The sequence below is a fragment of the Strigops habroptila genome, chromosome 1 (assembly GCF_004027225.2).
Source record: "Strigops habroptila isolate Jane chromosome 1, bStrHab1.2.pri, whole genome shotgun sequence".
NCBI lineage: Eukaryota > Metazoa > Chordata > Aves > Psittaciformes > Psittacidae > Strigops > Strigops habroptila.
Genome location: NC_044277.2, coordinates 128,113,989 through 128,126,957, shown reverse-complemented (window position 1 = coordinate 128,126,957; position 12,969 = coordinate 128,113,989). Strand labels below are relative to the sequence as shown.

General features: G+C 41.8%; 1 protein-coding gene across 2 annotated transcripts in view; it reads right to left on the bottom strand.

The window, feature by feature from the left end:
• The window catches only part of BZW2 (basic leucine zipper and W2 domains 2), a 58,958-nt gene that overhangs the window by 45,459 nt on the left and 530 nt on the right, over window positions 1–12,969 (bottom strand). Inside the window, exon 1 of one of the 2 annotated variants that reach the window (XM_030510983.1) lies at window positions 12,767–12,907. The exons of the other annotated variant lie outside the window; for it this stretch is intronic. The gene's annotated coding sequence lies outside the window, so the exon portion shown is untranslated. Of the gene's footprint in view, window positions 1–12,766; window positions 12,908–12,969 lie in introns of those variants that run through there. 2 annotated transcript variants of the gene reach the window in all.

Below are 12,969 nucleotides of genomic sequence, written 5' to 3'. Positions count from 1 at the left end.
GGCTTTGGCTTTAAGAAACGACAACTACTGCAAGCAGCAGAGCAAGTTTTACCTTAGAATTCCCTAATTATTTCTTCAAAGCATGTTCAAGGCAAAGGAGTTCACCAAGTTAACGCGTGGCTTTTTACTTGCAGGACAGTGAATCAGCTTCCAGATACTTGAATTCTGATTATTTCTGGCTAAAAAGAGATGGCACAAAGAGCCAGCCATGGAAACACACAACGCTTTGCACCATGTCAACTATTCTAAACATACCAGCTAACACTGATTATGCTATTAGCAGCATTCACTTCAACAGAAAAGGAGTCCATTACTGACTGGTATCATTCTACATGCCAAAAGCAGTCCCATGTTCCCTGCAGCTGCTTCCTCCTCCTCAAGAGTAGGTTGAACATTTTGACAGAACACACCAGGTTTGGTAAACAAATTCCTGGAGTGAGGAATAAAAGTAGTTGACGCTCAGATTGCTCCAACCTGCAAATAGTTATTTTCTAGGCAGTGATGGATACAATTCCTCTCAGACCAAGCCAAGTTAATTCTATGGCAATAGATACTGATTCGTATCCACAAGTTTGGCATTGAAAAAAACCAAAACCAAAAGCTAAAACCCACCCAAGAGCGTATGGCATGGGGTGCCTACACTATCAACTATGATCCTAGGTGACTCAGAAAAATACCTGTTACAGACTGAACACGCAGAGAGGGGTCACACTCTTGCTCTCCTACACACAGCTTGGCAGCTCACATACTGGCATGCTCAGCCTTACTTCAGAAAGGCATTTCTCCACCTCTGTGCAGAAGCCTGAAAGCTCTTAGATGAATTCATAGAAGAGTCTATCAAGAGCTATTAAACACATGGATGATACAACCTTCTAAGCTGAAATTTGCTGTAAGTATGCCAAGCATGAAAGAAATATAGCACTCCCATCTATCTATATTTTTATACCACTACATCCCCCCTTTTTACACCTACCTAGCTCTAGGGGCTGCTTTCAGACACCAGACTCTGGACCAAAGGCCAGTTTCTCCCAGTAAATCAAGCTTTGGTATAAGTTCAGGTAACTTAGAGGCATCACGTATCCAATGAAGCTCTTTTTCACTCTATACTTCAAGAAAGGCTGTCTCTTCAATCCACAAATGCATAAGACAAGTATTAGTCCCCCATGACATCATACTCCACTTGGGAGTACTACGACAACAGCTTCGTGGCAGTTCAGTAAGGCCAAGTGAGAAGAAGTAAGCAAAAATCCCAAGAGGACTGACCTGGGTCAGCATGTTACATTACTAATTTGGTACAAGGGCTTTAAGGTGAGGGAGAACATCCAAACTAGTTGTCATCAGTGATGAAAACAAAAAGCCTTGAGGCAGTCTGTACAGAATATTGTGATTCAACCCACATATTTCTTCCCAATGACTGGGGATGCCCAGTGTCATGATGGTGAGCACGTTGTAGAGACTGGCAATAGGAATCCCATTGGTACTGTGACTGAACTGTGTATTGCAACTGTTTTACTTTGCTACATGTAACTTACATTTCTATTGTGTTTTCATTATATTTTGTATCACTCTGCCAAATCAGAAATCCCATGTAACATCAACTATCTTCAGCTAAGGAAATAAGATATTAAACATCACCTCCTTCACAGAATATCTAGAAGCAGCTGGTCAGAGAGTATTGGACTCAAACACTATCCACACATCAGAACAAACTGGGAGATCAGTTGCAGTTTGGTAACCAAAAAGCTCAAATGCTAAGCAGTCATGTATGGCAAAGTTTCCTCTATTTTAATATATCATGGACAGACACAGTCACAGAAAGTGCTCAAAACACCACATCCTCTCTCAATTTCAACAGTTCAGCTTCCCTTTTCTTACTCTTCTTCCATGCTGTATCTGGACATAAATAACATTAAATGCAACACTTATCTGAAAACATAAATGCGTAAAACCAAGCACATGTCTCTGTTGGTAATCCAGATTCAGGAGACTTTGAAGCCCATGAAACTAACCCACAGAATTCACAGTCTATCTTTAAAGGCAGCACTGCAAGCAATGGCTATTATGAATGCTACAAATGCATCATGATAGTTTTGCTCCTCAAAAAGAGATATTTATAAGCAATTGTGATAGTGATTGCAATCAGATGAAAACTCCATTCTCAAAAATGCATTTATATGTACAGGTGGCCAGAATCTCAGAATTAAGAAACATTGCCATGAAAGGAAGTCAAATAAAGTAGCAGTATAAATCACCCAAGCTAGAAAAAATAATTAGCTTGTTGCTTCACTATTTTTTAGTCTATTTTCCAGCATTAACATCATGTGCTAACAGCATAATCACATCACAAATAGCTAGTCAAAGCTATTGAGAGACATGTTTCACCCAGATGTAGACCAGAGCAGGTGTATAATGTTTTACCCCACTCCAACACGAAGGCAGCAAACTCCACCTGCGGGCAGTACCATTTACACTGCAGCAGCTCCTGAAGCGCCTTGTGCCCGCACACTGCACGTGGGAGCGCAGACAGCTGTCAGTCAGCTCAGCTGAATGCAAAACCTGACAGTTTAATTGGTTGTGAGGACCACTATCTAATTCACTGCTGATCATTTTAGGAGCGAACTGACTAAGCCAAAACCCATATCCACTTTTCTTGACCAAAGAGCCAAATGTCAAAATGGGGTGCATTTAACCTAACATTAAAAATGAATGACAACAGACACCTAAGTCTAACCCTGCGATCATTGCTTCTTTCCACCACCAATGGAGAAATGCAAACCTTTCCAGAAAACAGCTTATCTAAAATATTCTGCTTGCCTATCTTAGGGTGAGATCTTAAGGGAGTCTCTTGTGAACAGCTTCACAGCTTCAGCTCTAGGCACTTCTTAGATATTTGAACTAGATCAAACTTCCTCCATCAGTTTCAACCACAGAAATTCACACCTAGAGATTGGCAATCTGTGTGAAAGTCTATAATTCAGTGATAGATAAAAACATCTCAGGCAGAGGCAAGAGTTTAATTACACACCCAAAATTAACACTAGGACAATTACTAATGGTGTATTACTCAGTTTTATAGTTAATTCAGTAGACCTGCTTGTTTATCTTTCTGAAATGATTCACAGAATTTCCACTGTTGGCTGAGAAGTTTCAAAATCCAGTGTACCACAAACACGCTGAGAGAATAGACTCAGCGTCAGACCACAACCACCCACCCACACCCAACCCAGTTTCTGACGCCAAGCATAACTGCGGGAGTTATGGATTTCTAACTGGAACAAGTTTAATATAATTTTAAATGGGCACAAAACATCACTACAGCAGCCAGCCTTCCTTTGGCAGAAAAAGCACACATCCGCTTTGCAGGTGTTTGGGCTGTATCAATGTCAGCTCAATACAATGATATTTGACATTATTAATAAGGAAATCGATTTTCTTGTTTATAGCATCATTGTTCATGCACTGGAAAGACCAGTATCAGCAACCTCCTTCTGCAGATAACCTAATAAAGGTTCCACAGGATGTGTATCTGTAGGTGTATGCACACATGTACATACAAGAGAGTAAGAATGACAATAAAGCTACATTAGATTTCTACAACCCACTTCCTACGAGGATGCAAGATATGAAGAATGTTAAAGATTTACTAATGAGACAGCTAAAGGATTGTGGGTTGGTTTTTTTTTTTTGGACTGAGCAAACACAATGACAGGCTTGGCAGGTTTCTCTGAGGACATCAGAAAGACATGCCAGTTAATCCAGGGCTCTTCAATGTGGATCCAGAAAAGGATTCTACAAAATGCATTAACTTTCAGTGAAAAAGGAGCATGTACCTTTTAGTGCTGCACCTCCTGTCCTTTTGAAAGAAACAGAAACCCTTCAATAGCCAAACAACTGTCAACAGCTACTGCATCTATCACACAATGAGGGAAAAAAAAGTGAATTATTTCTAATTTTAAGAAGTGAACTGATGCCAAATCCCAAAATATAGATCTGTTCAGTCATGGATACAGCCAAACTCTGAGAGTCAATGAACTGACTGTTAAAGCCCCATGCAGACCAATGCATTTGCATCTCACCTCGATGTTTCTCAGCCTAGTTCTCTATGCTCTGTAGAGCTGAAGAACTAGAAAACCTGGCATGTGTTCTTTGCTAATGGAAGATAAAAGGCAAAGGTAGCAGAAGTGTCAACCTTTTTTTTTTTAAATCTACAATAAAAGAAAGCAGACATTCAACATGACTCTCAACCAGAGGCTTTGCAAAACGTGGTGTTTTACCTCTATCCTTGACAACACTGCAAAAACAGAGTTGATATTTCAGATTATGTTAATAGGAACCTTTATTAACCAGTTAATTGTTGAGAGCACTAAGTAAAATAAACTCTTCAGTAATCTAATAACCTCGTTATTAACAGTAACTGAGTCACTTATACTGGGATTACAACAAAAAAGTAACAAGGATGTTGAAAAGAATAAATGGGGCACACCTCAGTCTACACTAAGAAGACAGTGCCCTTTTCCCCAGCACTGACATCTTGCTCTCCCTTGGCTTCAAAAGATTTGTATGTGTTACCTCCTCATACCGTAACACTGCTTTTACAGCACTGATACCTACCAGATCAGCTTGAAAAGGTCAACAAATGTTTAAACTGACAAGACAAAGGAAAATGGAGAAAGAATCAGGTCTTCCTGTACCCAGGAAACAAAAACAACTCAAGGAGGGCATTAAGCTATTAAACTAAGCCAACCATCAAACAGGCTACCCATGAAATGCTTTGGCTTGACACACTTGGCTTCAGGGAGCTGTGGACCACTGCTTGCAGTTGAAAGTTCGAGAATCGCACAACTTCATCACAGGAGAGGCCTGATAGTCTGACACCTTGATGATTTAGCAGTGTAGGTCACTAAACAACCAGTCCACTATCATAATGAAGGATCTTGAAGGCTCAACAATGCAAATAAATTGACATACCAATGGCAGGGCACACTGGGAGGAAGGCACTTTTCAGCATACACCAGTGACCATTTTAACAGGAATAAAACTATTGAAAATATAAAGCCCTTTCCTCGGCTCCTCTGGAAAAGTAAATTATGAGTATACTTTTGTTTCTCCAATTCAAGAAAAAGTCTTCAAATAAAGTTCCATAAAACCAGATAGCCAAACTCAAGATCTGGCAAAAGACCTCATCCACATACTTGAGCACTGGAAAAGCAGGTGTTGGGAAGGGAGCTGAGACTGATGTGCAGGACAATGAACCTCAAAGGCAGAGCCAAGGACTCAGGCAACCCTGAGGACACACTGACTGGGGCCTCTTTTTGCCACAAAATGTAGGAAGAAAAAAAATCTCGGACAGACTATGGGATTCAATAGCACAATATTGGGCTTCCATGGCACTGGTTGATGGTATGGGGATCCTCAGGTCTGAGTCATAAGAAGCCATGCATTAAGATAATACAGTCAAAGCAGACCTAAGACAGACAAGAGACTTAACAGCACAGGCTTCAGGAGCAACCTCAGAGAGGTGCAGAGACCCAGGACAAAACCAGCAACAAGATTCTAACCAAACTCAGAGCCATACTGGCACATACAGAGAAGGTCGTAGATTGCAAAGAAACTCGCCATCCCCTCTTCTTTCTAAAGGCTTCGCTTCACTTTGAGTATTTAAAACAAATAACATACTTCGGTTTTCTAATTTGCTATCACTTGAGGCATGAAATAGCACTGAAAATAAATTACTAAGCCCTGTATCTGCTAATGCTCAGTAACACGTTTCTAAGATTTCACCCCTGTGCCTTATCAGAAGAAAAATGACTAACGTATAACTTGAATATACTGAATGAATTCTCCCTCTTAAAAACCCGTCTAGAGAAGTAGAGGATTTTATTTATGGAAACAAAACCTAAGATGAAAGGATCACTTAAGCTTGCAAATTACAAACTGTTGAACTGCTTAGACTTCTTTTTCTGCATTAAAAAACACCACATTGAAGGAAAACACATGAAACTGGTTATTACAATGAAGTATAACCCCAAAAGCCATATTTAATTATTCTGCCTAAAGTAGCTGAAGAGTTGTAGAAGGGTGTAACTCGCTGGGATTCAAGACATCACAGGAGATACTTCCTTCCTGTGTCCCTGACTGACCTCACTCTCCCAGACTGTGTCTAGCGTTTTCCTTGCCTGACCTGTCTGTCCTCAATTCTAATCCTCACCAGAGGTAATCCATCCTTCTTACAGACTGACTAAAAGCAATCATCTTTGTCCACTACCATGAGTCTGCAATAACTGAAAGCAACCACTGTACAAAACTTCTCTGACCCAAGAACAACTCAGGACTCCAAAACATGCCTATATACCAAGCACTCAATGAATTTTAAAATCCCTGCAGAAAACTATAGTTTCTATACTAGGAAGGAAAAATAATTTCTCATTTCGAAAGCTCTTAGATGAATAGCAACTAACAGCTTTTATAGACGAAGTCCCTTTTACAGTAGGAATTACTACTGATTTACTTCCTGGAAATATTTGCCTGACTTGTAGAAATTTAAAATCCAAAATACATAACTCAACAAAAGAGTAATGTATGGCCATGTGAGGACGGTTTATTTACTATATTAAAATGTACTTCGTGATAAAAGCATATCTAAAGATGGAGTGGGAATAAGATTCAACAGGAAAAGCTCTAACTGCATGTATCAGCCATTACCCAGGTTTCAGCTTCTGTACCGACTCACGACCAGTTTACCTCTTAACTACTTTCCCTTTACCTAGGAAGTACGCACCGAGCACCTCCTAGTCCTGCAATCTGATCTACAAGTGGTCACTTGCATCTATCTAACCCCATCACAAAACTGTGATTCAAGTCAGAATCTTGTGTTACAAGTGTTACAAATACATGATTTGCCTTTGTTGTGCCTGCACTATAGAACCACACTTTACAGAAGACTAAGGCTGTTAAACCCTGAAACTCAAGTGTTTCATCCTGTTCTCAGCTTTACAGCATGTAAGAACCTTAAGAAACACTACACTGCCATAAATATGACCACCACGCCACTGTACCCATCCCTTTGGTCACTGGACTCTCTATTTTGCCTTTTATTTTGACTTTTGCAGTCTCTTACAAGATCTACAACTAGATTTAAGACGTATGGTACAGCAACTTCAAAGCAGTTTTCAGGCATGGCAGAATATTACTGCACTCCACAGACCTCTCTCTAGGAAGAAGCAATAGAATTTTTTCTGTCAATTTTCTTCTCACTCACCAGCATTACCTCTGAGTGACCTAGAGTATTTTAGTTATCTTTGAACAGGTAATTACCATTTTAAATTAACAAGTAGGAACTGCTGCAATTGAGGCGATCAATCCTGTTTAATCAACAATGGATCACATGGAAAAAGAAACAGTATCAGAAATCAAATCCAAACACTGTTTAATGGGTAACCATGGCAGTTCATAGGTGAAATTTACTGCACATAAGATATCAGAATGAAATTACTTTACCTGTAGGCTCAGGCAGCAAGACAGGTACCCGTGATAGCCTATTGCCTTGCGTGCAACAGACATAAGAATTCTTGAATTTGAGAAGGAGGAATGAGAACAGAAAATAAGATTAGGACTTAAAGATGATGTCTCTTAAAGCAGTCTGAAGTTAACAGCACATACCCTTCTTCCTCTGTCCTAAACTATCACCTTAAGCCTGCAAACAGGTACATGGATCTCTTAGTGACTGTAAATAGAGTTTAAATAAACTTGTCTTGGCTTAAAAAAATTACTCACAAATTAGATCTAATTAGATACGTTTAACCCAAGTGCCTCTACCACTCTTCACCAGATAAAAGGTTTAATTGTCACTAACTGCTGCTGACACCTTTATTTTTCCCCGTCTTTATTTTTCCCCGTATCGCACTCACGATTCTCCCAAAGGTGGTTCATGTTCTATACATGCTATAAAGCTTTTCAATGTCTCTCTACACAGAGAGGTCTTTCCCTTGCAGCTTTATGTAATTTTATTTACTTTACATCTCCAAAGTATTGAATTTATTTTAGCAACGGCTGTCTGAAAAGCTATTGCAAATCAACTCTTGCAGAAGCCATGCTAATGCTTGACTGGGTCATTGCCACCACTTGCAAAGCTTAAGTGGAAAGAACATGCAAAGGTGCTCAGACAGACCTCTGACTCCCACTGCTCTGCAGTCACTAAACACATCTCAGCCCTTGATCAGCAAAAAGCTGCTTGTATGCCAGTTCTTCCATCACACTTACAATAAAATTGTGGTACCTACCTACATGGAACTGACATGCATGAAACAAGCTGTTTAAAGCCTGGATTTCTCTTAATCAAAAAGAATCATACGAAAAACACAAAAGATGTATTGTCTGAGCAAGTTGCTCATACTAGGACCATCTAGAACAAACATGAGAATCTGAACTCAACCTGCAAAGGAGCCATGTATTTTTTTTCCTGAGCTACAGATCCAATGCTGAGTATATAAAGGGGTACACATATCTGGTTTTGTTATGAAAGTAATGTTTTGGGGTTGTTGTTTTTTTTTTTTTTAAACAAAGAAGCTTTTAACCAGGTAGTACAAGTGCATATTTATCTAAGGCATGCGCATTGCCCTCACCATCACAATACCTGAACACTCTGAAATTGCTTCTTTGCACCATTAACCCCCACTATCTGTGGGAAGATTATGTGGGTTGCCCTTGCATGAGAAGCAGGTAAAGATACACACAGAAATAAAAGCATATACTCAAAAATGCACTTTGCAGCCTATAAAAGTAAACTTTTGAGCAGTTTCTGCTAAAGAAACTTCTACAGATGGCTGCTATGCTGGCTTTATTCTGGGTGCAGAAATGCCAAAATTCAGTCAGATTAGGTCTAGGAGCAACCGCCAACATTCCTGCTAAATCAGACTGTATGAACCTTCAAGTCCTAACCTGGTACTTTCACACCACTGTCCTATATTTCCCACTGGAGAGCACTCTCACCTCAACCCTGCTTACCCAATAGCCTGGATCAGGCAATCTTTTGGAGAATACTTTCGTGTCCTTCTGTCTCTCATGCTTCACATCAGGGTTCAAGAGAAGATGAAGCAAGCACAGAACTCATCCTGCCAGACTCTGGATACAGCTAGAGTCAAGTGCTGGGATTTGCTCCTAAATTCAAAAGCATAACTTTCTGCAAGGTCCCATTGGGAGTTGGTATCAGACAGAAATCTCTATCCTTGTCTCAGATGAACATCTGAGCGCTATAGGAATACCTTGTCATTCCAAGGTATACCTATAGTGTTCAAACATGCATTGTGCTCACCAGTACCTGGCTGCTTTCAGTTACTCTTTTGCAGTCCTTTTATAATCTATTTTCTGGTAAAAAACAACACTTAACAACATTGACAGATCATATCAGAGATCCAGTGCCTGTCCCGAGATTCAAAACCAAATGAAATCTAAAAAACCCCTCCACTTGCAATAAAATAAAAGTACTTAAAGAAGTCAAAGAGTTATGCAATGCCATAGGGAGAAAAGTAACCTATCCACAGACCAGTATCTGTGAGATCTGAGAGTAAAAAACAGAAGATGTTTCTAACAATAAAAAAACCTTGCACTTCTATGAACTTGAATTGATCTAATGAATAATCCTTAGATACTCCTCACTTTGGCCAGGATTTAACCAAAAGCATTGGAGATAGCAGGACCAAAACCCAGTGGAGGTCTGCCTGAAAGGCTCAGCTCCACATGAAGGAGATTTCCTAAAGCCCAGGCCTTGCAGAAAACAGAACCATTTTACAAAAATGCACTTGAGAACCATGTGAAATGGCTTTCATATAGGAACGACAAAGTAGACCTAAGACTTCAGCTTAGCTAAAAGAAAAAAAAGAAAAAAAAAGTTTTTAGCTGCGAACCAGTGAGAACCAGCTAGGAGAACAACACTTAGGAATGACACAACTTGCTTAACCTATTATTTTCCCTAGATAAAACATAGTGGGTCAGACCAAGTCTCTGATCCTGCCAAGCTGAGGCACAGAAAGAAGCTACAGGATCTTTGACCTGTGCTACCATTGGCAGAGCAGCAGAGTACATAGCCTTAATTCAAGCAAGCCTCCAAGACACAAGCAAAGCTTTCACATTACTTTCTCTCCAAGTCATTTAACAGAAAACAGCTTGAAACCAGTTCAGCATCTCCTTTTCCTCTCTTCCATGTCCAAAGACTGAGGATTTCATGGTGCACTCTCCAAGGCATAAGGCAGTCTCATCTCCCCTAGGCTTGAGCCAGGAAAAAGCTTATTGTTTTGTACATTCACCAAAAGTGAACATTACTCAATTAAGGAAATCCTTGTTATTTTATTGCATGAATCTTACTTTCAACAACTGCAGAAACATCAGGTGCTTAGGATCACCTACACATTGATTACAACAGCCATCATAAATTCCCACAAGCACACCTGCAAACACAGGGAAAAATGCCATCACTGGTACCTGCTTTCCAAATCTAAAACATCAGATGCATCACCTGATGAAGAAATCAGGATTTTTTAATATGTAATTCTTCTGATTTGAAATCTAAACAATACACTGAGTTGCACTGAGGTTAACAGTTCCTTCTCCCGCTGTAACACCCACAACTTAAATTATTAATTACCACACAGTAATACCCACAACTTAAACATGTGAAACAAAGAGATACAGTAGATAAAAGAAAATGCATTAAGGGGCAAGACACAAAGGTACAGAACGTACATTTTCATGTTCCCTGCCCTGACACAGGCTCCTTACGCCACCTTAGAAAAATCATTTGCTGCCTCCATGCTTCAAATTCCATACATAAAATGGAGGGAATGCCACTTCATTACCTCACCAAGATCTTGCAAGAATAAATCAAAGATTGTGAAATGTCTCATTATACCGGATTGAAGGTCATACAGAAGCCTTCCATAGGTAAGAGTATGATACATTAATAACTAGCATTAAAGTATTTTATAACCCCTGCACTCCTGCAGCCTTAGTCACCAAATGAGCTCCAGTGAGGCTGCAAGGTAAAACTGTGTTTGCCTGTTCACTCTGTGAACTGGGGTGCAATGACAGTACTGACATTCTCACATAAAAAAAAAGGAATATAATATGCATACTTCTGTACACTGAATGCCTGACAGTTTTGGGGTTTTTTAATATGAAAAGAAGCTTGTAAACTCTTGTTATTTAACAGATTATCAGCACACTATAATATCACAAAATCTGTTCACAGCAGGTAAAATTCACACCCTGCAGTGAACCAACAAAAGACCACTTAAACCCTAATTTCAGCCTTCACGGTTGAGCCAGCGAGAGACTTCTTTTAGCACTACACAGGGATATCTTTCTGGACCAGAATATAAAAAGCACTTTTGTCTTGATGACATTTCCTCAAGACATTTTTGGTTTCCCCCAGGAAAAAAAAATACCAAGGGAATCAGTTATAATCTGAAGTCCAAAGCAACCTCTCATTTACACTTGTTGATTCAAGTAAAACTAGATGATGATACATCCCTGTATTTCTGTGATTTTTTTAAATCAGGAAAACATACACAATTTGGCTGGTCTGTTAAATTAAAGTCGTAGCACATTTTGGTTTTGTACCCAAGTAGTTACAAAGACACACTAGATTCAGAGAGCATACTCTTCTACAAACCAGGAAGCGAACAACAGGACTTCACCGTTCCTGAAAGTCAGTCAAGCAATTAACAAACGTGAAAATAGAGAATAAGATTAGTATTTGAGAGAGATTCCACATAAGTAGCCATGAGATGACCTGCAAGTACTAAGGAAAGAAGAAAATCAGCTGGCTGATAACGCTATGCCTTCAAAAATTAGTTACAGGAAAAAAGAGGTTCCTTAAAAGAAAGGATACAGCAAAAAAAAAAACCCAACCCATACACTGAAGACTAGGACAAAGGAGGGTAAAAAGTCAGCACCGAGAACTAGCGTTCTGCTTTCCTCTCTCATACAAACACACGCGGAAACCAGGGATGTTAAACCTCGGTCTCTGTCCCTTGCCGGGTATCTGCAGGCTCTTCCCTGTGCCTACCGAGCTGCAGCTAGAGGAGTGGAAAGTTGGATCTGTAACAAAGATCATTTTTCCACCGGCAGTTTAATTTTAGAAAGGCGCTAACAAAAGGCACCACTCCGAACACCCCAAACGCGTTACTTCCCTTCCCAAGTCACCGGAGCCCGCTTCCTTTCGGAGACACGACGCCGCGACACAACCAAGGCTTTATTCGGCCGCTTCAGCCGAACCAAGACCTTTTCCTACTTAGAAAAAAAGCACCCCACAAACCGACGCCGTAAGAAGGCAATACAGCAGAGCCTGCGGAAGGAAGGACGGACGGACCGACCGTCCGCCAGGCACCAGGGCAGGGCAGACACGAGGGCCACCGCACCGCCACCCACCCCCCTCAGCGGACCCAGTCCCGCCCGGCCCGGGGCTCTCGGGACTCGCAGCGGGCTCCTCGCACCCGCCGAACGCGAGGGACGGTTGACCCCTCGCAGGGGCCCGGCAGCCCCGGCCGGCCGGGGCGCGCAACCCCACACGGGCTTCCCCCGCGGGCAGCCGGTCACTGCCGCCATGGCCGCCGCGCACAGGCCCCGCGCCTCGCCCGCCCGGAGCTGCCCCGCCGCAGCGCACGGATACCGCCCGCCGGGGCAGCGCTGCCGCGGGGCTGAGGCGCTGCTCCCGCCGGGCAGCGGCCGCGGTCTGCCCGGCCCGGCTGCGAGTGAGGGCCGCCCGCCGCACCTGTCGGGTGGTTGCGCGGTCTGGGGAGCGGCGGGCAGGCGCGACGGCTGCGGCGGCGGCAGCGGCAGACAATGGAGGAGTGAAGGACAGACACATTGACACACGGGCGCCGCTGCGGCCGCCCCCTCCGCCCGCCCGCACCACTCCAGGCACCTCCCCGGGGGGGTAGGAAGGAGGAGCTGCAGGGAAGCTAGAAGGGGGGA